Here is a 26041-nt window from a genome sequence, read left to right as displayed (position 1 = left end):
AGCTTCTTTGTTCGGTTTGAGCGGATGGCCAGAGCATGGGGGTGGCAGCCAGTGGAGTGGGCAGCCAGAGTGGTCACCTTTATTGACGGGAAAAGCTCTTGATGCTTATGCTGGAATGGACGAAGAACAAGCTGAATCCTACGAGGCCGTTAAAGCAGCAGTGTTAATGAAGTTCAATGTGACAGAGGAGACTTACAGACAGCGTTTCCGGAGCACTATTGTGCCAGTGGGAGAAACAGTCCGTGAAACCTACAACCGGATAAAGGGACTTTATAAACGATGGATGCGACCAAACAGCCGCACTAAGGAGCAGATTGGTGAGTCTATTGTTTTGGAGCAATACCTCCGTGTGCTCCAACCAGACATTCGCACCTGGGTAAAGGAGAACGATCCCCAGACAGGAGAGGAAGCAGCGGACCTGGCAGAACGCTACACAGCTGCTCACGGGGACCCTTCAAGGAAAAAGTTGACTGTTGGGAAGTCAAGGTTTGGGGAGACCAAACCTTACGGTTTGCCTGTTGTGGACAATAAGGACATTGGGGTTGGTAAGAAACCTGTACATTCAAACTTGAAACCTAACTTCACATGTTTTTACTGTCAGCAACCTGGCCACAAAGCTTCATTTTGTCCTTTAAAAAGATCAAAAACAGTTGAGTTGTGTTCTGTACCTCGTCCTGATAATGATGACCATGATGATGTTAATGAGAATGAAATGATTCCACATAGACATGTAGTAGATGTCACAGTTAACGGTCATGTGGCAAAGGCTCTGGCTGACACTGGTAGTTCGCAAACTTTGGTAAAGTCCAGCCTACTCCACAACTCACTGACTAACTTTGAACGAAATGTAAATATCACATGTGTTCATGGATGTAGGAAAGATTACCCAACTGCAGAAGTGATCATTGAGGTTGAAGGGCAAGCCTTTATGTTAACTGTTGGTGTGCTAGATCACCTAGCATATGATGTAATCCTTGGAGAAGATTTGCCTGTGCTAGACAATTTGGTCCAGCAAAACTCCAGAGCATACTCTTGTGCTGTAGTGACTCGCTCTGTCACCAAGGGGTTAGAACCCCTACCTGATGCAGATGATGGTTTGTTTAAAGGGGGAAATAAGGTTAAGAAAACAAAATGTCAGCGTCGTCAGGAGAAAAACAGAAATCTTGATAAAGCTAAATGTCCTGACCCTTCTCTCCCTTTAACTCCTCCCATTGAACCACAATGGCAAATCCCTGACAATTTCAGAGAGATTCAGGAGAATGACTCCTCTCTGAAACCTCTCTTTGCAAAAGTTTGTGAAATAGATGGGGTCCAAAAAGCTGGCACAGGGGGGCTGAAAGGTGTAATTGGGGATCCCTTTGTCATAAAAGAAAACCTTTTGTATTTGGCAGACATTGAGAATCCCAGACTTGTTATTCCAAAAGAGTATCGTCAAGTAATACTGCATTTGGGTCATACTATTCCATGGGCTGGCCATTTAGGGCAGGCCAAAACCTATAACCGCATTGCTGAGCGCTTCTATTGGCCAGGGTTATACAAAGAGGTACTGGAGTATTGCAAGACATGTCATGATTGCCAGGTGGTGGCCCCCACCAAAATTTCAGACCGAGGCCAATTACAACCATTACCTATTATGAGTGTGCCTTATGAGAGAATAGCCATGGATATCATTGGTCCCCTGCCAAAGAGTAGCAAAGGACACAAATTTGCCCTGGTGATATGTGACTATGCAACCAGATATCCAGATGTTTATCCACTGCGCTCCATTCAGGTCAAACATATAGTTCGATGTTTAGTGGAGTTATTCTCTAGAGTTGGCATCCCTAAAGAGATCTTAACAGATCAAGGTTCAAACTTTATGTCACATCTAATGAAGTCACTGTATTCTCAACTTGGTGTGAAAGGGATAAGAACCACTCCTTACCACCCTGAAACCGATGGTCTTGTCGAGCGATTTAATGGTACCCTGAAACAAATGTTGAGAAAATTTGTTGATGATACTGGCAAAGACTGGGATAAATGGTTGCCTTTCCTTTTGTTTGCATATCGAGAGGTACCCCAGGCTTCAACTGGTTTCTCCCCTTTTGAGCTGTTGTATGGCAGACAGGTGAGAGGCCCTTTGGACATGCTGAAGGAGAACTGGGTGGCTGGTGTGGCAACGTCACCAACAACGAACATCATCTCCTACATTCTGCAGATGCGAGACAAACTGGAAAGTTGCAGAGAAAGAGTCAAAGAAAACATGCTGGAGGCTCAACATAAACAAAAGGTATGGTACGACAAACATGCTCGAGAAAGAGAACTGAAAACTGGACAGAAAGTGTTGGTACTGCTCCCTACTGGGCCGAGTAAGTTACTAGCGAAGTGGCAAGGCCTCTATCCTGTTACCAGAAAGGTGGGCCCAGTAACATATGAAATTTCCTGTCCTGATAAACAAAAACACAAGCAACTGCTCCATGTAAACCTATTAAAGGAATACCATGAAAGAAATCCCTTGGAAACAGGTGGAGAGCATGTTCTGATGGTCCAGGATGTCCAGTCTGAAGATGATGTGGCGGAAGCTGAGGAAGCGGACATGATGCCCTTCAGAGAGAAGTGTAAACCCCAGATCCCTCCAGAGCACCTGAGTGTGGATCAGTGGCATCAACTGGGTGAGCTTAAACAATCTTTCCCATCATTGTTCTCAGAAAAACCTGGCCGAACTGATGTGATAAAACACAAAATTGTTCTGAAGGACACTAAACCTGTTCGCCTGAAGCCTTACAGAATTGCAGAACGAATGATGGAACCACTGAAGAAGGAGGTGCAGATGATGTTGGACATGGGAGTCATTGAACCATCCAGAAGTGAGTGGTCAAACCCCATAGTGCTTGTTCCCAAGAAAAATTGTACTCAACCTCGGTTCTGTTCCGACATGAGGAAACTGAACAGTATTTCCTGTTTTGATTCATATCCCATGCCCCGTATTGATGAGCTGCTAGAGAGAATCGGGAAAGCCAACTACATCACAGCATTAGACCTTTGTAAAGGTTACTGGCAAGTGCCTCTTGACCCATCTTGCAAAGAATACACAGCGTTCCAGATTCCAGGAATGGGCTTGTTCCAGTACACTGTGTTACCCTTTGGCCTTCATGGCGCACCTGCGACCTTTCAAAGATTAATGGACATTGTTCTTAATGATTGCTCCAGGTTTTCAGCTGCCTATCTTGATGATGTGGTAATCTACAGTAAATCCTGGGAAGAACACTTGCAGCATCTTGAAATCGTCCTAAGCAAGATACAGGAAGCCGGGCTGACCTTGAATGCAAACAAGTGTTCCTGGGCTCAGGAGGAGGTGAAATACCTTGGGTACCTGGTCGGCCGTGGGCAGATAAGGCCACAAATAGAGAAGATAAAGGCCATACAGATGATTCCAAGACCCCTGTCCAAGAAGCAAGTGAGATCCTTTTTAGGACTGGTGGGGTGGTACAGAAGGTTTGTTCCCCATTTCTCTACATTGGCGGCACCACTCACCGAACTAACAAAAAAATCAACCTCGAAAGTGATATGGAATGATGAATGTGAACGTGCCTTCCAGGCATTGAAAAGGCAGATCTGTCAAGCTCCTGTGTTGCAGAGCCCGGACTTCACGAAAGCATTCCTTGTGCAGGTTGATGCCTCCGGTGTTGGACTAGGAGCGGTGCTAGCCCAGGGGGAACCTGGTGAAGAGAAACCTGTCCTGTTCTTAAGTAAGAAACTGTTTGACCGGGAGAAAAAGTACTCTACTGTGGAAAAGGAGGGACTGGCTATAAAATGGGCTATTGATTCATTGAAGTATTACCTTTTGGGAAGAGAGTTTGTATTGCAGACAGACCACAGACCTTTGAAGTGGATGCAATCCAAGCAGCATCAGAATGCAAGGATTCTGCGTTGGTGCCTAGCCCTCCAGCCATACCAGTTCACCATAGAGCACTGTCCTGGTAAGAAAAACCTTATTGCTGATTATCTGTCACGTTTGCCTGACTTATGTAAGCCAGAGGGGGAGGAGGTGTGAAATGTGAGGAAGCAACAACTCCCTCAGTAACTGTATGGTAAAGCCAAGTGGGGTTGATCACAGTTATCTTTGTTTTTCCTTATGTGGGTAGTTAAGGGGTTAATTGACTGACAGGGACTGAGTGGCTCCAAGTGTAATCAGGTGTGCTCTGATTTCCCAAGTTCTTACTGCAGGTGTCTCCAGTCTGAGCTGATGGCAGCATTCGCCTGATAAGCCAGTTTGAACTGGAAAGGCGGGCTGTTAGGTTATATGACCATGTGTGAAAGTAGAGTTTGAAAAAGAGAGTGGTAAAAAAGAGCAGCACCAGGCATGTGGTGAGCAGTGTAACTGAATGCAGAGGATGATTTTCCCTCCATGTGTTTTTTCCTTTGTTTGATGGAATTTTTAAAGACTGAAAATAAAAGTCTGCCTTATTTTTCAAGCATACTTACCTGCCAGTGTGATGATTTCTCTTCGTGACTTTTCACCTTGCTCTCCTGCACCTCACCTTGCAACAAATAATAATAATAATGATAATAAACTATAATCATTTTTTAGTAGGTTGAAATACCTTGTTTGAAAATGTCATTATTATCAGTCCCATATTTTGAAACAAATAAATAAATAAAATGTGTGTGATATGGTATTTCCTGAGCCATATTTTCCAGAATTTGTTTTTAGTAGGTTGAAATACATTGTTTGAAAATGCAATAACAAAAAATCCAAAGAAACCCCAGCTCTTCATGATTATTGATATAACGTATATAATATTCTTCTCTCTATACCTAAAAGCCAGTGCCCTGTCCGATTTCTTGCGTATTTTAGTGGATTCTGTATTTGCTCTGATGGAAACCGACAGATAATATTGCAGCAAGCTTGCTTTCCTTCATGTTTTATTGGTCAGTAAGACTCTTCCTCCTGTGCAGACGCTTCGCTGAGTTGCTCTTCGCTTTGCTTTCTTTTTATCATTGCTATGCTTATCTTTCGCTACTAAATTTTTGGAAAACGGGTCCTGGATACTTACAAATCACTGGGAGTTTCATTTATGAAAGAAACTGAAGGCTACCACTATTTTAAAAACTGTTTTACTTTGTGAGCGTGGCCTATCAGCAGCACAAGCCTGTACTATAGTGAACGGGAGCGAGGTGCTTGGTTAAAGCTAATCAGCAGCAAGATGCCTCCCTTCTCCACGGATGACTACTACAAACTTCTACAGAAGATAGCAGTGCTGGAAACAAAGATTATCCGGCTCGAAGTGAATGCAGAGGTGAATGGACTATGTGGGAATGAAACCACTCTACCACTGACTCAAAACAGTGAACTGGAACAGGTTAATAGAAAGCTAATTAGCACCAACAAGACCACCAAGAATCAAGAGGGCAATAAATCGACTAGTAGTCCTCCCTGGAACGCTCTTGGTGCAAAGCCAAAGCGTAAATCATGTCCCTGGGAAATGGGAGGAAAACTTACAGGCAGAACCCAGCACCCTCAGATATATGATGCGACCGGCTGGCCTGCATTAGCATCCGAGCATAGTGCCTCATCAACCCCTGTACAAAGTAAGGTCCAACCGTGGACAACTGTGAAAGGAAGGATGAGTAACAAACCTCCCCAACAAAGAAGTTTGCAACTGGAGAACAGATTTGCTCCACTGTTGCAGGACCCTGGATCTCGATCTGATGCCCTGGATAATCTCAACTCTTCACACAGCAGGGTAAGAACCAAAAGCAACTCTGAAGGTAAAAGGCTACAGGGAAAGCTAACAACTGGGCCTCAAACTCAAACTCTGATTGTGGGTGATGCTGCTGTTAAAGATGTGAAAAGCATGTGGAGTAAAGACATCAAAGTACTCTGTTTTCCCAAAGATATGGTCTCTGATCTGGCAGAAAGAATCCTGGATATTGTGACTGCACACCCAAATGTGAAAAATGTGGTATTGCACATTGGGTCGAATGATGTTGTGAAGCAACAGTCTGAAGTGCTGAAACGGGACTTTACTGGTCTGCTAAACACGGTCAGCTCTCTGAATGCTCAGGTGTTTATCAGTGGACCCCTGCTGCCGATCAGAAGAGGAGTCGAGAGATTCAGCAGGTTGCTGGGGCTGAACACATGGCTTTCAACAGCATGCAAATCCCACTCAGTGCATTTTATTGACAATTTTAACTTTTTTTGGGACCGCAGACATCTCTTCAAGGCAGATGGACTCTGCCTAAACAAGTCAGGAGTAAAATTGTTCAACTACAACCTATTCTACTTCCTGCGTCATTCATCTGTTCCCTCTGCCAAGGACGCAAGACAAGAGGAATCACCACTGGAGGAAGACACAACACAATGTGCCAGGGGACCTCAAGGAGAATCATTTCACCCCCACCACAAGCCAGCCCTGGGATACAGCAGAGACAAGAGGAGGCGTCCTCATCCTCGCTTATCACCCTTTCTCCCTCCTCCCCCCTCTTGGAGTTCACTGACCACATGAAAGAGCTGGTCAATGCTGGAACTAAACTTACTCCCCGCCCTACACCCATTTTCTCTCCCATGATCCCCCCACGAGGTCGACCTCGAACAACTTTGGCACTATCTCCACAAACACGACACCCACCACCTCCATCCCCTCCACAATGGAATCAGCCTCTGTCTCCGCAGCCTGATGAGGATGTTCCTTTACAAAATGTTGCAAGCACAGATTGATATGTGCTGGGTTCAGGCTTCAAGGCTAATGATACACGTGACTGTTTCCAGGACAAGCTGGGGCCCTGTGTGATGAGAGCTTCTTCTATCTCAGTTCTAATAAGTAGTAGAAAAAGAATGGTGAACCTGCAAAGAAACAGGAAGATTTTTACTGATTGTGCTAATTTATCAAATTTAGCATTGATTCCTTGCCAGCCAAACCATGTCCCAAAAAATAATAGTAATGCTTCTAGCACATTAAAGCTAGCCCTGTTAAATGTCAGGTCTTTGGCAGGAAAAAGTTTTTTAATCAATGATTTTATTATTGAGCACAAGCTTGATTTTATGTTTTTAACTGAAACTTGGTTAGACCAAAATAACAGTGCAGCTGTTCTTATTGAGTCAACTCCTCCCAACTTTAGTTTTATGAGCGAAGCTAGAATGCATAAGAAAGGAGGTGGAGTTGCCATATTGTTTAATGATTCTCTCCAATGCAAACAGATATCTTATGGACATTTTGCTTCTTTTGAATATGTCGCTCTTCAGCTGAACTCCTCTTCTCGAGCTTTGTTTCTCAATATCTACAGGCCACCTAAATACTGTGCAAACTTTTTTGATGATTTTACTGAACTGCTGTCTGTAATTTGTGTTGACTTTGACTGTGTAGTCATTGTTGGTGATTTTAACATCCATGTTGACAACCAACAGGACAGAGGGGCCAAAGAACTGTGTCAGGTTCTTGATAACTATGGAATGAGTCAGCATGTGACAGAGCCCACACACAATAGGGGACACACTTTGGACTTAATCATATCAAAGGGCCTGAACATTTCCAAGGTTGTAGTGATGGATGTTGCTCTGTCTGATCATTCATGTGTATTCTTTGAGAGTACTCTTCCTGTGCACAGAAATGATAAGACAGAGGTAATCACAAAAAGGTATATCACTGAAAATACCAGTGATCAATTTGTTCAGGCTTTCTCTTCCACACCCACCCTCCCCTGGACCGCTGTCAATGAGCTTGTAGATAATTTCAATTCTAAAATGACAAATATTATTGATACCATTGCACCCAAAACGGTGAAGATTGTCTCTGGTAAGAAAAAATCTCCATGGAGAAATACCATGTTGGTAAGAAATGAAAAAAGAGAGTGTCGAAAAGCTGAACGCCAGTGGCGGAAAACAAATCTACAAGTTCATTATGACATCTATAAAGAGAGACTTTGCATTTATAATTCAGAACTGAAAAATGCAAGGCGGTCCTTCTTCTCTGACATCATCACCAAAAACAATAACAATGCACGTGCCCTGTTTGCTACTGTCGACAGGCTAACAAACCCTCCTGTGTCAGTAGCCTCTGAACTTTTATCCACCAGGGCCTGCAATGAATTTGCATCCTTTTTTACAGAAAAAATTCACAAAATCAGACAAGCAGTCACTTCCTCCATAGCAGGTACAGGATGTTTGTTTCCCCTGCGTCCACTTAAACCTGGTGCAAATACCATGACACAGTTTTATCCAATAAATCAGACATACCTGGAGGAAATCATACAACATCTAAAATCCTCCTCATGCTGCCTTGACATTCTGCCAACAGGCCTTTTCAAAAAAGTATCAGATTGTATGGTCTCAGAGCTTTTACAGATTGTTAATGCATCTCTTGTTTCAGGAGTCTTCCCACAGGCCCTGAAAACTGCTGTCATCAAACCACTCCTCAAAAAGAACAATCTGAACTCATCAGTAGTAAATAATTACAGACCGATATCAAATCTTCCATTCTTGTCTAAAATAATTGAAAAAACAGTTTTTCAAAAATTAAATAGCTTTCTGGCACTAAACAACTCTTTTGATGTCTTCTAGTCAGGTTTTCGACGAAACCACAGCACTGAGACTGCTCTTGTTAAGGTCTTCAATGACATCCGATTGAACACAGACAGTGGTAGAACTACGGTTTTAGTTTTACTGGATCTCAGTGCTGCATTCGACACGGTTGACCATAATATATTACTAGACCGACTGGAAAACTGGGTGGGTATTTCTGGCATAGCACTCAGCTGGTTTAAATCCTACCTAAAAGACAGGGACTTCTTTGTGTCTATAGGTAATTGCAAATCTGAGCTGAACAAAATCACATGCGGAGTTCCCCAAGGCTCCATCTTGGGGCCTCTTTTGTTTAACATCTACATGCTCCCACTGGGTCAGATTTTTGAGAACAACAAAATAAATTACCATAACTATGCAGACGACACACAAATTTACATAACTCTATCACCAGGAGACTACAGTCCAATACCAGCACTGAGTGAGTGCATTGAACAAGTCAATAATTGGATGTGCCAGAATTTTCTTCAGCTGAACAAAGACAAAACTGAGGTCATAGTTTTTGGAGCCAAAAAAGAAAGATTAAAGGTTAGTGCTCACCTACAATCTGTGATGTTAAAAAGCTCGGACCCAGCCAGAAACCTTGGTGTAGTCATGGACTCAGACCTGAGCTTTAACAGCCATATTAAGACAATTACAAAGACAGCCTTCTATCACCTGAAGAATATAAGAAGAATTAGAGGACTGATGTCTCAGCAGGATTTGGAAAAACTAGTCCATGCATTTATCTTCAGCCGACTTGACTACTGTAACGGCGTCTTTACCGGTCTTCCTAAAAAATCAATCAGACAGCTGCAGCTGATTCAGAACGCTGCTGCTAGAGTCCTCACTAAGACCAAGAAAGTGGATCACATCAGTCCAGTTCTGAAGTCTCTACACTGGCTCCCTTTCTCTCAGAGAATTGATTTCAAAATACTGCTGCTGGTTTACAAAGCACTAAATGGTTTAGGGCCAAAATACATTTCTGATCTTCTGCTTTGTTATGAACCATCCAGACCTCTCAGGTCATCTGGATCAGGTCTGCTTAGTGTCCCCAGAGTGAGAACTAAACATGCAGAAGCAGCGTTCAGTTTTTATGCACCAAATATCTGGAACAAGCTCCCAGAAACCTGCAGGACCGCTCCAACTCTCACTTCTTTTAAAACAAAGCTTAAAACTTTCCTGTTTGCGGGTGCCTTTTATTAAACTAGATAATGATCTGACACTGCACTATAACTTTTACTCTTTTGAGTTTTATGCAATTTTAGCTTCTATCCTAGCTTTTATTTTTAGCTCGTTTTTATTTTCTAATCTTTAATGTTTTAATGTTTTAATGTTTTTATAACTGTTTTAATTATTTCTTAATGTTCTTTTGCATTTTGTCGCAATGTTCTTGAATGTTTCTGTAAAGCACTTTGAATTGCCCTGTTGTTGAAATGTGCTATACAAATAAAGCTGCTTTGCCTTGCCTTGCCTTATGTATAAATACTTTATAAATACTGAAATGCTGTAAGTTTTTGGCAGTATTCATGATATATACCTATCATGAGAAATCCATTAACACAACAAACTCTTGGCATGTACATCATGTTCACCCTGAGAATTTGATTAGAATTCTTTCGAGTGTATTTTAACAAAAAGGGCCCAAATGAGGGTCTAAATACTAAACTAACCCTAACCCTATAAAACAAAACAGTCTCAATGCAATATTGTTCTTGAATTGGATATTTTGTTTGCTTGATTTTATAGTTTTCCCAACAACATGTAGATGCTGAGCCTTGAACGCATCTGTCTGTTTTCTTTCCTTTTAATTTATTTTTACGTCATGGAAGTTATAAGACATAATTGAATCTAACTTAGTATACAGACACACAAACACAAACACACGCACACGCACACGCACACACACATACACACACACACACACATACACACACACACACACACGGGGGGAGTACACAATTCAGCCAAGTGGAGCAGACAGCAGTGGTCCATAATGTGAGAGTGAGCGTTACATAAGAGCATTGCATCTAAAAATAGAAATGCAGCAATGGTAAACAGGAGTCTAAACTGTTGGCTCTAAGCTTTCAAAGGAACCTGAATGAAATTTAGATTAAAGCTCCATCTCGGACGTAAATGGACCAGCTGCTGATCATGACCACGAGAGCCTGCAGGCAAGTACAGTGCACGGGCCTGATGTCCACGTGTGAATGAGTGTGAATGAGGTGGATGAAGAGTGAGAGGTAAAACTGTTGCATTGATGAAGGCTGACTTGTGACTTTGATAAAACATATAAAAAACAGTTAGTTAATATAAATATGTAATAAAAGCATATGGACATCTTTTAATGACACATGGTGCAATATACAGCCAGTGATTCAGCACCGTGTGTTGATGGACAGCTCCTTATCATTATGTCATTGTTTTTCAATTGTTATTTTGACACATTGTTGATAAGGACACGTAATGTTCGAGAGATCTACAACTGTGTATATTGAGAACAATCTGTCTGTTATTGGACAAAACACACACACACACGCATACAGGAAGAACACCACATTCGTAGAAAACACAAAATACAAATAATACACTTATTATAAACTCTGTTCTTTGTGGATTTTACAGGACAATACATATTTTATTCTGCGTGTTCTTTACATCTGTCAGATTCATCTTCACAAGTATTTATTAATGTTTATTTTCATATTTTCATCTGTTATTTTACAGCGAAACATCACAAAGGCACACACTGATTACAAGTTTCTTTTAAAAACATGACACTCCAAATACTGTGCGGTGTTATTCACTAAAACTACAATTCAATAAGAGACACATGATAGGATATTTCACACTGCTTTTATTATAAAGCTGCTATATAAAAATGGTTAAAAGCATCATTAGTATTGAAACATACAGTAGCTTCTGAAACAAAACACACACACAGTTAACAGCATACAATTAAATTGTAAATCCATTCATAATCAGAGCAAATGACGCAAATTTACCATTAACACATTCAGCCATTATTGGAATATGATTAAGGTAAGGTTTCTTTTTAAAAAATAAAATAAAATCTAAGTTATAGTTTATTATGACATATTTGAACAAAAAAATAGAAAAGATGTGACAAAACAAGAGAGAATTATTTAAATTTAATTAAATTAATTCAACAAATAAGGAGACAAGAAAGCACACATGATGAGAAGAAATAAAAGTGTAAACTAAAAGGTAACACACACACACTCCTACAAGAGAAGACCATAACAAGGACGCACACTGACTCCACACACACACCTCGCTCTCTGTGTTTCGTCTCTCTTTGTCATCTGTTGTTAAATTGAGAAGGAAAAAAAAACCCACAAATCAATTATTCAGGAGTTCCACATGTGATAAATTTGATTTCGGAGCCTTAACAGTTAACGTGTATCTGATTGTTTTCCAGTTCAAGACTCGTGAATATTTCCTTGACCCACAGAGCGTGAGAAGAGATGGTTGCAGATTTCCATTTAATCAGTGTTAAGTGTCTGGCTGCTCGCTGTATGTCTGAGAACTACAAACAGGAGGATCAACCGGTTTCTATATAACGCTGATGATTTTAACATTTCTGCCTTGTAGAAACGCAGGAGCAGGACGTGTTTATGTGGCTTGTTGATATTTGCAAATTTCAACATAGATTTAACAGTCGTATATACTGTAAACTGGTGTAAATGTTTGTACATGGACACATGCAGGTATCTTATTTAATTTCAGTCTGAAGACTTTCTCTCTTTCTATCGCTCCTTCGTACATACACGCACATCTGCAAACGTAACACTATAACATGGATGCACACACACTTTGCTGTGTGTGTCTTGCCTTTCAAATAAAGATTTAAATGTGCTCATTGTCATAGCTAAACAGTGATATTATTGTTCCAGAAGAAAAAAATAATTAAAAGGACAAAGTTAAAGAAAAGCTAGGACACGGCATATCTAAATACATTTAGAAATGGCCGTGTAATGTTTCTTTGTTGTTTAATGTGAAGTGTCTGTCCAGTCCCAAACACTTACAGCACATTAAAAACTGTAGGGCTCTTTACACTCACAAATGAATATGCAAAAACTAATTTAAAACCACAAATCACCGTCTGATTTACAGGACACATATGTCCATAATCACACATAAAATGTGACTCTGTAAAAAGAGAGAAAAACAAAGACACACACACACATCTTTACTCCTCAGATCTGAACTCTGTACATTTATAATTATAGTATTCTTATGATTTCTCTAATTGTATTGGTTAAATACTATTAAATAATTTTTGAATCTGGTTGTCTTTCAACATAGACTCACACAATCTTTCCACTATTTCTGTCTTTTTACCAAGTTACTGTCACCATCCTCACACCTCACCTGACAGAACTACAGAAACAAGACAGTCTTCTGACCAGCATGTGTATTCTATCTTTGGTGTAATGGTTATTACCTCTCCTTTAAGCAGGTGAGCTGATTAAAAAGACGGCCTGGAGGGGAAATCGCAGGGAGAGGGAGGCTAAAACATAATCACACTCTCCCGAAACAGGAGCTCCCTACTCTGTGAGCTGCTGGACGGCTCCACTGGAGCTGAGGGGGGGTTCGCTTAGTGCTCGTGGGCCTACGTTAGACCCCCAGGAAGACCCTATAGGGTCTCCTGTATGAAGTGACTCTCATTAAAATATTTCAGAGAGCAAAATCAAAGGGGTCATTCATTGAGGTCAGATTACAAAAGAAGCACATTTGTAATACCGAAAGAAAAGCTTAAACATTCCCAAGAAGGTATCATTTATCACCTCTGGTTTTCTGAATGTCTAGTAATCTATATTAACACTATATGCAATAATCTTAAGATTTTACAACTCTGTGGAGATTTTGACTGAGCAGCTGATTTTCACATGGCAGTTTAAGTTAGTGAGTGTGCCGCCAGTCTTTGTACATTGGAATATTATGAATGTTCGATAGTCGTGACTGTCATGTTGTAACATTTTCTTCTTGTGTTAGTGCCGAGCCTGAATAGGAACAAATGTATTTCCTGGCTGGTGATTATTGTGATTTGAGCTCATTCATTAGCTTGCAATAATAAGTAGACGCCCTTTTTTATTTCAGATAATAAAAGGAAAAGTTGTGTGGACAAAATTAATTTCCATTCTTGTAATATGTGGTGATCAAAAAGAAGAAGAAGAAGAAGAAGAAGAAGAAGAAGAAGAAGAAGAAGAAGAAGAAGAAGAAAAAGACTACAAACAAAATCTTGGGTGACACACAAGACGTAATGAATGCACACCCATGCTGCATGAGCATGATATCAGCACTTGTTTTTGCATATGATGAAAAACTATTGTCTATTTCTCTTTTACAGATTTCCCACTCACTCTGTGGTTTCGACCTGCTGACCTCACTGTGGTTTGGTCACTGCTGCCGTCTCCCAGCGTAGTTTATGTGACGTAGACAACCTGTGAGTTCAAAAGGCATAAAAAAAGATAATATGAGAAAGCAGAAGCAGATATATCATCATAGTATACGGAGAACTGCTCCTGATTCAGAAGGATGTGACATGGGTATACATCGGTACATGTTGAGTGCAATGGGAAAATGAACCATAAAATGCCGAAGACAACAATCAAAACATTAAGAACATCCATATATTGAATGATGTGAATGTATAGAATAGGAATTATTGCGCTTTCTAATTTGCATTTTGTCGATTGTTGATTAGCTTCACAAAAGCATAAGCGAGAAACAGAGAGGTGTATTTGAAAAAGCCAAATATTCAAATTGCAAGAAAATCCGAAAGTGACGTAAGTGCAGTGGTGCACCTGAGGTTCCTGCAGCGCTGAAATGATTCCTAGTACATCATTTTCTATTTGACGCCTATACGCAGAAGACTCAAAACCCCAGAATCCTCATTTAAAATTACATATTTAAATCAAATGAAATCTGTCAGTCTACGTCCCAGATGTTTAGTCAGCAGAAATATAAGAATCAAAACAAAATACTAAAGAACATGTCTGCATTTTCATCTAAACAACTAAATTGCATCCAATAAGAAAGGCACTGCCAGGCAGATAACAAATTCTGATGCTGATGTAATTCTGATGCATAATTACTAATCAGATAAAAAAACTATTTCTCTTTAATATAATATTGCACACATTTCTTGTTAAAAATCCTCCACATCTGCTCCTCCTCTTTCAAGCAGGTTTATTTATAGCACAATAGAAAGCAACATAGTGCATAATTAGGCAACATCACAAGCGTAACACCAAACAATCCCAGGACTGCTGAATGAGTGTACACTGCTGTGGGAGGCTGGAGATGGTGCAAGACAACACTGTTTGTATTTCCCTTTCTTTTTTTCTTTTTTTCAACCACTCACTTCTTCATCATGGATCACAGCTGGAGAGGATTAATATTCACATTTTAATGTGTAACATCAAGCTGAGCACTGTGTGTGTGTGTGTGTGTGTGTGTGTGTGTGTGTGTGTGTGTGTGTGTGTGTGTGTGTGTGTGCGTATGTGTGTGTGTTTTGGGTCACACTTGTACACTTTGTGAATCCAGACCTCACTGAGCCTGTCTCCTGACAGCAGCAGCATCAGCATCAGCAGTGTGACTTCTCTCAGTCCCAACAACATCACCACCACCGACGTTCATATCCTCCACAAATGCTTTTTGGGGTAAGGGCTTCCCAGATTCATGTATGCACAGCAAGCCCAGACCGCAAAAAGATTCGTGACGGACAACTGCTCCCACAAAAAAAAAAAAAAAAAAATCCACTCCAGTCCACGACTTCCTTCTTCCTCAGGGTGGTCTTCATCCTCAAAGTGTTTTCCAGATAAAAACACCATTGTGCATGAGGGGCGTTTGTGCACAAACGAACCGGTATATATCAAGATGTAGCTATATATATATATAAAAACTGAAAGCCAGTGGATTGCTTTGCAGCAACACGCAGCCTTGTTATTAAAAAGAGCGGCTGTGAGGATGAGGAGGAGAGGCGGCATCATCTCATCTCATCGTTCCAGACTTTAACGCGCAGCAGAGCAGAGGGATGGACGCGCTCTCATTGGACAGGAGGACCTCGTCATCTACCAATAGCGATGCAAAGGAAAAGAGCACCTAAGCAGGAGGCCAAAGCACCTGACAGTTTCATTACCCCCCCCCCCCACTACAACATCCATCCACTATCTGGACACCAGCGCGACGTTAAACCAAACACAACAACAGATGATCCAACGCCTGATCTGATGTGCGCTTTTCCACCATTCTGTGGCTCCTTTTACGCGGAGGAGAGAGAAAAGCACCAGTTGAAAACGCCTCCAGTTTCATTAATAGTAAAGTTGCCTTTATTTCTAAAGGGTTAATTTGTCTCTAGAGCCTCCAGCAGCCGAGGCATGGGGGGCCCCACCCCACCCTCGCTCCTCCGTTTCCATTGGGCCGTCCAGCCTCTCTCATTCGTGGACGCGTCTCTCTCTCTCTCTCTCTCTCTCTCACCAGCCGGTCACGATTCCCCCCCATCTGTCTCGAGCGCACCGGAGCCAAACGCCACTGACGCAGCACGCGCCTTACTCACTTTTTAGCAGTCACGACTCGAGACTCTTCGTGCACAAAAGGGAGAGAAAAAAAAAAAAACTGCAAACAAGGATGGGATCGTAAAAGGTAGAGCAGCAGCAGCAGCAGCAGCTGGATGCTGGATGATGAGAGAGATGCTCGTCCTCTCCGGCTTCTATAGCGTGAGGCGGTGATGGAGATGTGCGCGTTTAAAAAATGGCAAGAAAGAGCGAGCATCGAGAAGATCTCGTAAAAAGCCTTTTTTTTTATGTGAAACCTGCTGCATGAAACTTATCAGAAATAACCCCAGTGGTGTTGTAAGGACGCTCCGTGGAGAAGAGCAAAAAGGCACTTCAGCACCACAAGCCAGAGGACAGCTCCACACTCACAGCATCCTCACAAGGAATCACAAAAATATTGGTACATCCTGAACAAAAGGATAATAATGGTGCGATCAACTACAGCAAACTGACATCCACCCTTTTTTTAATCAGAACTGAGGGTGATTCCCGTGTAGCTCTCCATCCCTTCAAGCATGCTGCAAAAAATAGCACAGAAATCCACCCAAAACACTCATGACATCGCGTTTCTACTCCGCACACATCACACATCACACATTTTGCTATACTCTCTCTACGTGTTGCAGTGGTGTGAATAAAAAGCACAGAGCCTTAAAGACAAGACACAAAACCGGAATCAGGTGCAGCTATAGAGAGAAGGGTTCACAACTCACCGTTGGAGCAAGCGGAGCCTCCTTTCACAAAAAAAAAACAAAAACAGGAAAAGTAGCATAAAAAAGCGCCCGTTTCTCCAATATAAAAAGCTGCTGTGTCTTCTTTCCGCTTCTTCCAACCCGTGCACACACTGTACTCTTGAATGGTGAGCCTTTTATAGGAGTGATGCCCCCTATCTATTTCTGGATCACGATCCAACCCCGTTTCTATTTTTAGCCCGCGCGTGATGAAAAAAAAGAAAAAGCTCGCAGAGGTTCCTTGGAGGAATTTCGAGCGTGCAGCGTTTGGAGAGCCGTAGCGCGCTCCCGCGACCATCTCGCTCTCTCTCTGCACGATGGATGCGCGTGCACGCACGTCAGAGCATCTCCCTAATAATGATGCTGTGGAAAAAACTGCACGGAATCACGGAAGTGTGCAGAATTTGGCTAAACCCACCATCACCTCCATCACCATCACCACCATCCCTTTTACGCGCAAACATTTACGCGCGCGAGCACAGCCGCCCCCCCGACCCCCTATCAAATAATAATAAAAAAAAAAAAAAAAAAAATGTGCTCACACAAAGCTCATGTGATATGATGTTTTTACGCGTCCTGCTTTTACATTTAATTTAGAAATAAATGGAAGAACACAACAGACTCTCTTCTCCTCCTGGGGGCTGCGTCAGTCACTATTGACGTCAGGTGGAGAATCTCCCACTTTGAAGGTGGAAGCAGGAGCCTCCGTTGACTAAAAAAAAAAAAAGCCAGCGATGGGTCCAATGAAACATGCGCTGGAAAATGTAAAATAGCAAGAGGATAGGCTGAAGAAGGCGCAGCACCCTCCTCCTCCTCCTCCTCCTTTAAGGGCCATTGTTTGCTGGCTGGAGTCAAAACCTCTCTTTGAAGGCACTGGAAGCAAAAAGGCCTATATAACATATTCCTCACAAATCTACTGGAGTATAAGATGAGCTCCATTGTGAGACAAAGCAACACACAATGTCGCATTTTGATGCTTTTCCCCTCCTATTTCAAATCTGTATGTTGGTTTAAATGACTCCTGGTTCTGGTTTTAACCCCCCTCCAGCAGACCCAGGAGGAGTGTCCCTGCTGAGTGTGATGCTGCAGGTGTTAGTCTGCTTCCAGGCTGCTTCCAGGCTGTTTCGGTCTCCGTCCTGCAGACTCCCCCTGCACAGGGCAGAATGCTGAAACGCGTAGTAACGGAGCGCCGCTTGGCCGACCGATGATGCTATTTTTAACTCCCATCCTCAACATGCCTGCATGGCGCTGCGGGTTTCTCTGCTCAGGGTATAGCCTCCTACTATACTGTATACTGAGAGGTGGAGACATCAACACAGGGACAGATTCCAGGGATGCATCTTTGTGGTTTCATCCCCCACACAAACACACAAATATAGAAAACAATCCTCGGCACATTATGTTGCCTTTTTTTTCTTCTTTATCAATGTGTCTCTTTAAGAATGAGAGAGCTGTCTCATTCATTAAAGCTGCAACCTGTAGGATTTTCATGGCATTACATTTACAGGATATTCAACTTTCTGCTCCATTTTCTGTGTTTTATTTGAATGTTTCATGATGACATGGATTATATTTTTTTTTATTTAGGGCTGCCCCCTCTTAGTCGATTAAGATTTATTTAGTCGATTAGTAATTTGTTTTTGTTTTTTTTCATGCTGAAAGACTTATTTCCAATAATCTTATGAGCACATCTCTGGTAAACACACGATTTAAATGTGATTCTTTGTGGAGAAACTCAGTTTTAAAGATCAGTCGATCGATATTGTGATATGAGATTAGATATCATCTTAGATTTTGTGATATCGTAATATTGTAATATGACACAGGTGTTGTCTTTTCCTGGTTTTAAAGGCTATATTACAGTAAAGTTATGGGGTTTTCTGAACTTACCAGACTGTTCTAGATGTTCTATTATTTGCCTTTACCCACGATGATGATGATTATTTATAAAAAATCTCATTGTATAAATATTTAGTAAATGCTCCAATAGTCAACCCTACAATAACATTGCGATACCGATATCGAAGTATTTGGTCAAGAATATTGCGATATTTGATTTTCTCCATATCGTACTGTCGGTTAAAATTAACTAATCAATTAAGTCAACAAAATCATATGAGTAGTAGTCGACTAACAATTCTTTTGGTCGAGGACAGCCTTTGATTTTATAAATGCAAATATAATTTATCTTCCAAATGAATAATAAAGCCTTTTTATAATACAATATATCACACACATCGTGCACACCAGTGAACCTTGGTGTGCTGTGACAAACTACGAGGGTGTGTGATCACAGAGGGATGATACCAGGTACTCAGAGGCCTTTCATATGAATACCTGAAGTTATTGTTACCTTGTTGCTCCTTCACACGGTTGATAGTGGATATTCACAGAAAATTAAATAAGAAGATGGTTGCAAAAAAGCAGAATGCAGTGTATTACTCTATCCTTACGGATTTCAACCCCCAACAGATCTAAATAGTTGCTGTGTGAATCAACATTAGGGCACACACAAAAAGGTCAAATATTTTGAATGCAAAACCAAAGGTGTAGTCTGAAAGAGTCCTGAAAGCTTCTCTGAGAGGAGAAGAAACAGAGAATTGATGTACAATCGAGGTGTTTCAGAGTCGTCCTGATGCAAACTATCACTTTGTTTTTAGTTCTGTAAATGATGTACATTTTGTTTACAGACTGGTTTAGGACTTGAGGACCTGTTTAAAGGGGAACACCACCTAAATAAAGAATTCCAATATGTTTTTTCCATGGCCTGGTGAAGTTTAATCAACATGAGCGACTCTCTCTCAAAGCCAGAAACCAGAGAAGGAAGTCTCAAACTTGTATAAAGTCTGGAGCTACTCCATAGACAATAAATGGGAGGCTGATTGATTTTGTGAATCCATAGAATGTTTGTTTTCTTTTTTATACCCAAATGATCTTTATTCTATTGTCATGTTGTCAGTTGTGAAACAGAAAAAGTTCCCATATACTCAGAATGATCCCCTGGGTGCTCTCAGTGTCATCTGGAACATCTCTCCCAATTCATTGTCTATGGAGCGGCTAAACACTTTATACTTGATGACATCACAAAATTTGAGTTTTAGCGCTCTAGTTTTTGGATTTGAGAGAGAGTTGTTCATGATTATTAGTATTGGTGCCTTGTGTCTTGTGAGCTTGTATTTACAACATGGGAAGTCGTGTACACGATATGCTTGCCGTTCAAGTGGTTAAGTCGCGAAGAACGACGCTGCTAAGCAACGGCAACACTAACATTGCTGTCGGTATCTAGAAGCCACAGAGGCTAACAATTTAGGAAGCTAGCAAGCGGGTAACATAATGTAAATGCGAAGGCATAATGAAAGAGGAAAAGGATAAGGCCGTTGAGAATATCAACATTTTCCTCAGACATATTAAACAATTACGAAGAATTACAATATATTCACTTATTATGCACTGAAAAATGAACTTCCATGGCCTCCGCCATTTCTGACAACGTCAACAAACACGTCACAAGTCGTGAACTCGGAGCTTTCAGAAACTTGAATACTGCAAGGGGTGGGCGGTCATATGGGCCCAACTCGTACACACGAACCCATTTGAAGGCACCATATTTGTTGGACTGTCTTAGACCATATAGGAATAACATGTATGAATTTTGAAAATAGGCGTAGTTCCCCTTTAAGACTCGGGAATTGCTTGTCCTGATCTGGTATTTGACTTATGCCTGTGCACATAATCCTAATTATAGTAAAGTGTAAGAAAAGACGTACGATGTATTTAAAAGAACAAAAACCTGATGGGAGCGGTCTATTCCACGATGACAATGCCCTCAGCAGAACTCCAGAAACGTCGAGGTGCATTGAAGCTGTTCTGGAAGCTCGTGGTCGTCTAACAACTTTCTAATTATGTTGTTTCTTTCTTATCGTCACCCATCTGTGTGAACAGGTCTGTAACTTCAGTGGTACAGCTGCATGCTGAGGAGAGAGTGGGATGGCATTACTTTGGAGCTGTCCATGGTACTACAGCAACAGTGCAGCAGTTACACACAGTCAGGAGTGAGTTCACACTTCAGATGGAGACAACAGTTCTTTAGCTACTATACGTAAAACACAGATTCACTGATTCAGGCTGCAGGAAGAGCAAAAGTAAAGAGGGTAGAGACAAGAATAACTTTGGTGTTAATGATAGAGAAAACTATTGTTCTCACAAGGCCAATGCATTTTTATTACACTGAACTGGAAAGAAACGGCCAGTAAATCCCTTGTGGATACAGCCTAGCAAAAAATAATACATGCTTCTATGAATGTCTAGTGAACTAGTGCAGTATTTAGATGAATGCATGCCATAACATAAAGGGCAAATGGTGGAGAAAATAGATTTTTGCTGCCATAGTATTCTCCTTCATGGTGTGGGCCTCTATGACTTACATATATGGTGATCTTCAGATGCACATCCTCAACCTCAAACACAAAAACCAAAATCAGAACTGTCCATTTAGTCTGTACATAAACATTTATGATATTTTACTATGTTGCGCATATATGAATAATTAATAAATGTTTATACGTAAAACCAAAATACATTAGATTTTTACTTAACATGATGCAAAAGCCAACTGCAAGCTTATGTAATACATATTTTTCTTTTGTTTTATTTTTGGGTACTTTATATTCTTCTTATAATGTGCATATTCTACAGTAATGTATCTTTATTTGTTGAAGCAATACACTGTAATTTTCCTCTGATATCTAAAATAACATTACACAACCTGTCTCAGATCATATTTTGCCGCAGCAACTGAGAAGTCGCTGTCACATCAGATGATAATTCAACGACACACACAAATGTTTGTAATTCTACGCCATAAATGAGAAAGACATTCAAACAAACTGCCATTCTTTCCTTGTGTGTTGTAGTCTTGCTCCACTCTGAGTGTCTGTGTCTTTAAAATAGTCGTCTCCTTTCATGTCCGCGTAGGAAATTCACTATCATTATGTAATATCTTGCAGCAACGTCCATTCAGTGTTAGTATATTCAGCAGTCCTGAGCCAAATATATCTACACACTGTGAGGTGCAATAACACAATTTTGATGCGGAAATGGGCATCAAAAGTTTTGCATCGGAACAACTTCAGAATGTTGTCCACTTGTCCCAACGTTCCTTGACCCAAAATGACTTTTCAGCATCTATTTAGCAGCACATAAATAGATAACTGCAAAAGTTTGTTGATTTTATGTTTTTGTGTTGCACACAAATAGATTATTTAACTATTACCAACATGCAACTGATAAATATTAAAGGGTAACTTTGGTATTTTTCAAAATGGACCCTATTTCCCCATGTTTTTGTGTCTAACTGACTGATAGCAACAACAATTTTATGAAATTGATCCAGTATTGAGGGAGAGCGCTGTAAACGGCAGCTGCTCACAGGCTGCAATGTAATCCTATGGGGCAAGCTGACACCGCCCGGCAGAGTCTCACAGCGAAGTGTGTAATAGACCCGTCTGTCCGCCGGAAGAAAGTGTGTCAGTGTCACGTTTTGTGTCGCAGAGACGTGATTATTACATGCCTGCATGAAGGTGCTTCAGAGGTAGTTATGTAGTATATAATGTGAGAAAGACCGCTTATGGTGGGCGGGTGAAGAGGTGGAATGGTCCAACAAACAACCGGAAGACCGGTGTTTTCTTTAGCAAGTTATGTTAATGACAGTTGTCAAGTATTTTCTGTACTGACACTAGGTTGTTTCTGTACGTTTTTTACTTAGTTTACATACTTATTTTAAGCCCAACCATGACGTTTTCCTTAACCATACCTAAGTAGTTTTCTTGCCTGATCCTAAATCAGTGGCTTTGTAGCCCCCTGCTGGTACTGCACATTAATACAGGCGTGTAATATTCTTGTTTCTGCGAGGCAAAATGTGACACTGACACGCTATCCTCTGGTGGACAGACGGATCTATAACACGCTTTGGCGTGGTATCGGGTTGCGCCATCATTTACAGCCACTAAAAGTGCTTGGTTTTGCCATGACAGGCTCTGATTGTTATTATAAGTGTCTGACAACATTATGGAAAGAGTCTCGCTCAAAGAGATTCTGAAATCTGGCGAGGTGATGTGTTGCCGGAAGACAACGGTATAGTGGAATACATCCATGGTGGAAACGCGAGTGCCAGCAGGGCAGAGTTTGTTGTGTTGGAGTAGAGAAAGCGTAGCTTAGTGTTATATAAAAGATTTTCAATGTCATGGCTGAATATTTAGATGATTTCTACAATGTGAATGAGGTCTTTGAATTCAATTATCACCCGTATTTATTTGAGCCAGAGTATACGGATATTCAGATTTCATAATGTTGTCAGACACTTATAATAATAATCTGAGCCTGTCAGTGGCAAAAACATGCACTTTTAGTGAACATAACATTACATTGTTTACAATTTCATTACATTTCAGAAATTGTTGTCCCCATTAGTCACTTAGACACAAACACATGGAAAAATAGGGACCTGGTTGAAAAATATTGGTTACCATTTTAATACTGCTCTATTCATAAGGATGTTTGCTTTACCAATACTACTACAGTGCAATATAGGGATACTACATGTTCAAATGAATGGGATAAGGCTAGTTAATCAAGAGGAAAATGTTTATTTAATCAATATTAAACCTGGATGAGCATACTTTACTGCTAATTTAAATATGTATTAATAAACAAAGTGCATTATTTTAATGTATATAAGGTGCATGTACGTTTGTGTTGCTAATGCAATAATGAAATGAGCTGCCTCAGCTGCAGCAGTCTTAACAAAGGACTCCCAGTGAGTATACTATCACTCTGAAAACACTCAATGGGAACAGAGCATCACACACACACACACACACACACACACACACGGGCACGCACGCACACACACACACATCCACACACACGCACACAAACGCACACAAACACACACACCCATTCAATGCAGCGTCTCTATGGTGTGCCAACTCACATGCCTATTACATAACAGGGCTCCTACTCCCAGGCCTAACGCCCCTGACAAATCCATGCACGCTTTGCTGCACATGAGCTATTTATACACTGCACCCAAGACAGGGCTGGTCAAAAATACCGCTCCAGTCAATTATTCATTGAGAAACATTCCAAAACAGAGCGGGGGGGTTCGGCTGCACAGGAATAGACCAAGGGGCTAACAATAAATAATGTCCATTAGCAACGCAGCAGCCCGTTTGTCCTCAGCGGTGCTGAATCTGAAGGAGACGGGCGGGAAATGTGTAGCTAGCCGCAGATTTGCTCTCTCATGTGTTGTGCTCGTATTTATAGGAGTCTGTGCATACACTTCAGCTCCTCTGCAACCATCTTGTTCCTTTACAGGATTCTAAAAATAGCAGGCTGCACTGTGCTTGTGCCATTTTTAGCTGTTGCAATTTAAAGGGGGAAAAAAAAGTGCTGTTTCACAAGGATACTATGTGGATGCACTTTTTTTTTTTGTGGACGCACTGTTCCATCTTTGTTCTGAGATGCTCCACGCTGCATCGGCAACGTCATGTTCAAATAAACTGCTTTGAACTGCAGGGTTGACAGATATTGTCCAGAAACCCTCACAGGTACTGCATTTAACATAAAAATATGCTCAAATCATAACATGGCAAACTGCAGCCCAACAGGCAACAACAGCTGTCAGTGTGTCAGTGTGCTGACTTGACTATGACTTGCCCCAAACTGCATGTGATTATCATAAAGTGGGCATGTCTGTAAAGGGGAGACTCATGGGTACCCATAGAACCCATTTTCATTCACATATCTAGAGGTCAAAGGTCAAGTGACCTCTTTTAAAAATGGCCATGCCAGTTTCTCCTCGACAAAATTTAGCGTAAGTTTGGAGCGTTATTTAACCTCCTTTGCTACAAGATAGTATGACAAGGTTGGTAGCAATGGATTCTTTAGGTTTTTCTAGTTTCATATGATACCAGTATCTTCACTCTAGCCCATAATTATTGGTGTTAAAACAAACTTGCGTTAACCTGTTATTATCGTGTTAACTTTGACAGCCCTAGTTGTGATATAATTCAACATGTTTGGCCTTTACTAAACAACATGACATCTATTTTGAGCAGTACATAGTTAATTTATATCTCAGACATAATTTATACACATGATCTACTAGAAAGTACATCTGCTTGTTTCAAAAGGGTATTTAACACTTTCTAGTCAAACTCCTCAGGTTTCCCAAACAGTATAGTAGTATAGATTAGGCCAGGGAGTAGATCTTTATTGAAAATGAAGCGTTAGTTTATCATTATTTCACTTTGATCACTGTGACTCTGTTCAACTGGACAGTTTTTTTTACGATGATCTGGAATGTGTAGTTATCTGGAAAGTGGTTTTATGACGTTCAGGAATGTGAATGTGTTTAAGATGACCACTAACATGAGCTGAGGGCATGAACACAACATACAAGGATCATTTGTTCACCTGGAAGTTTAGGATTGGATGAAGTGTTTTTGCTTTTGGCTCAGAGCTGATAGTATTTTGATTCGTTGTCCTCTGAAGTGAAATATAATGTGCTGTGTAAAAAGAATGCATGAGATGCCCCACCTGACTTCTTGATGGTAAGGTTTGTGTATCACCATTGTAATTACAATCGTTATTATTTCATGGGTCCACAGTGTCTTTATTTTCAATTTCCACAAAAAAGTTTGAATAATTGAATTGTTTTTCAAATCATTTTTCATGAACCCTCTGTCACAATTGCTGGATTGCTTTAGTAATGTTCACTCACTGCCTGTAAACTCTGGAGGTTGATGACTGATGTGAAGAAGAAAATGTATTCACTCAAAAATTATTTTGATTTCAGTATCTTTATAAATAGCATTAGTTTTTTCCCCCATCTTTTTAATTTAATACCATCATCATTAGTACTATTGTTATTATTTCATAGTATAATCTTGCTAGCTATGTATTGTCTATTTCTGTCCCCTTTGCTTGTATACGTGTGCTTTACCATATTTCTAGCTTGTCTCTCTGACTGTATGTGTCTGTTTACATGTATATGACCGGCTATGTAATGATCTCTGGACCTGACGTGTTCTCGTTTGTGTTCTGAACTACAAAACCAATAAAAGAGAGTTTTTTAAAAACATCAATGGTGCTATCTGGGTAGTTTAACACACTAAAGAGTAGGAATA

The 26041-nt window shown here is 40.8% G+C and overlaps 1 protein-coding gene and 1 long non-coding RNA gene across 3 annotated transcripts in view; both read right to left on the bottom strand.

Moving 5' to 3' along the window:
- hsd17b12b (hydroxysteroid (17-beta) dehydrogenase 12b) overlaps positions 1 to 10457 on the bottom strand; it is a 41302-nt gene extending 30845 nt beyond the window's left edge. For both annotated transcript variants that reach the window (XM_037790019.1, XM_037790012.1), the window contains exon 1: positions 10439 to 10457. The gene's annotated coding sequence lies outside the window, so the exon portion shown is untranslated. The remainder of the gene's footprint in view (positions 1 to 10438) is intronic.
- A 3076-nt stretch (positions 10458 to 13533) lies between these two features.
- Positions 13534 to 18034, bottom strand: LOC119500337. Its single transcript, XR_005209607.1, has 2 exons — positions 16836 to 18034; positions 13534 to 14007 (listed from the first exon to the last, which is right to left on the bottom strand). It is a non-coding gene; the product is annotated as an uncharacterized LOC119500337 (long non-coding RNA).
- Positions 18035 to 26041: the final 8007 nt, after the last annotated feature.

Source organism: Sebastes umbrosus, chromosome 2 (assembly GCF_015220745.1).
Source record: "Sebastes umbrosus isolate fSebUmb1 chromosome 2, fSebUmb1.pri, whole genome shotgun sequence".
NCBI lineage: Eukaryota > Metazoa > Chordata > Actinopteri > Perciformes > Sebastidae > Sebastes > Sebastes umbrosus.
This window is presented reverse-complemented; position numbering and strand designations above follow the sequence as displayed.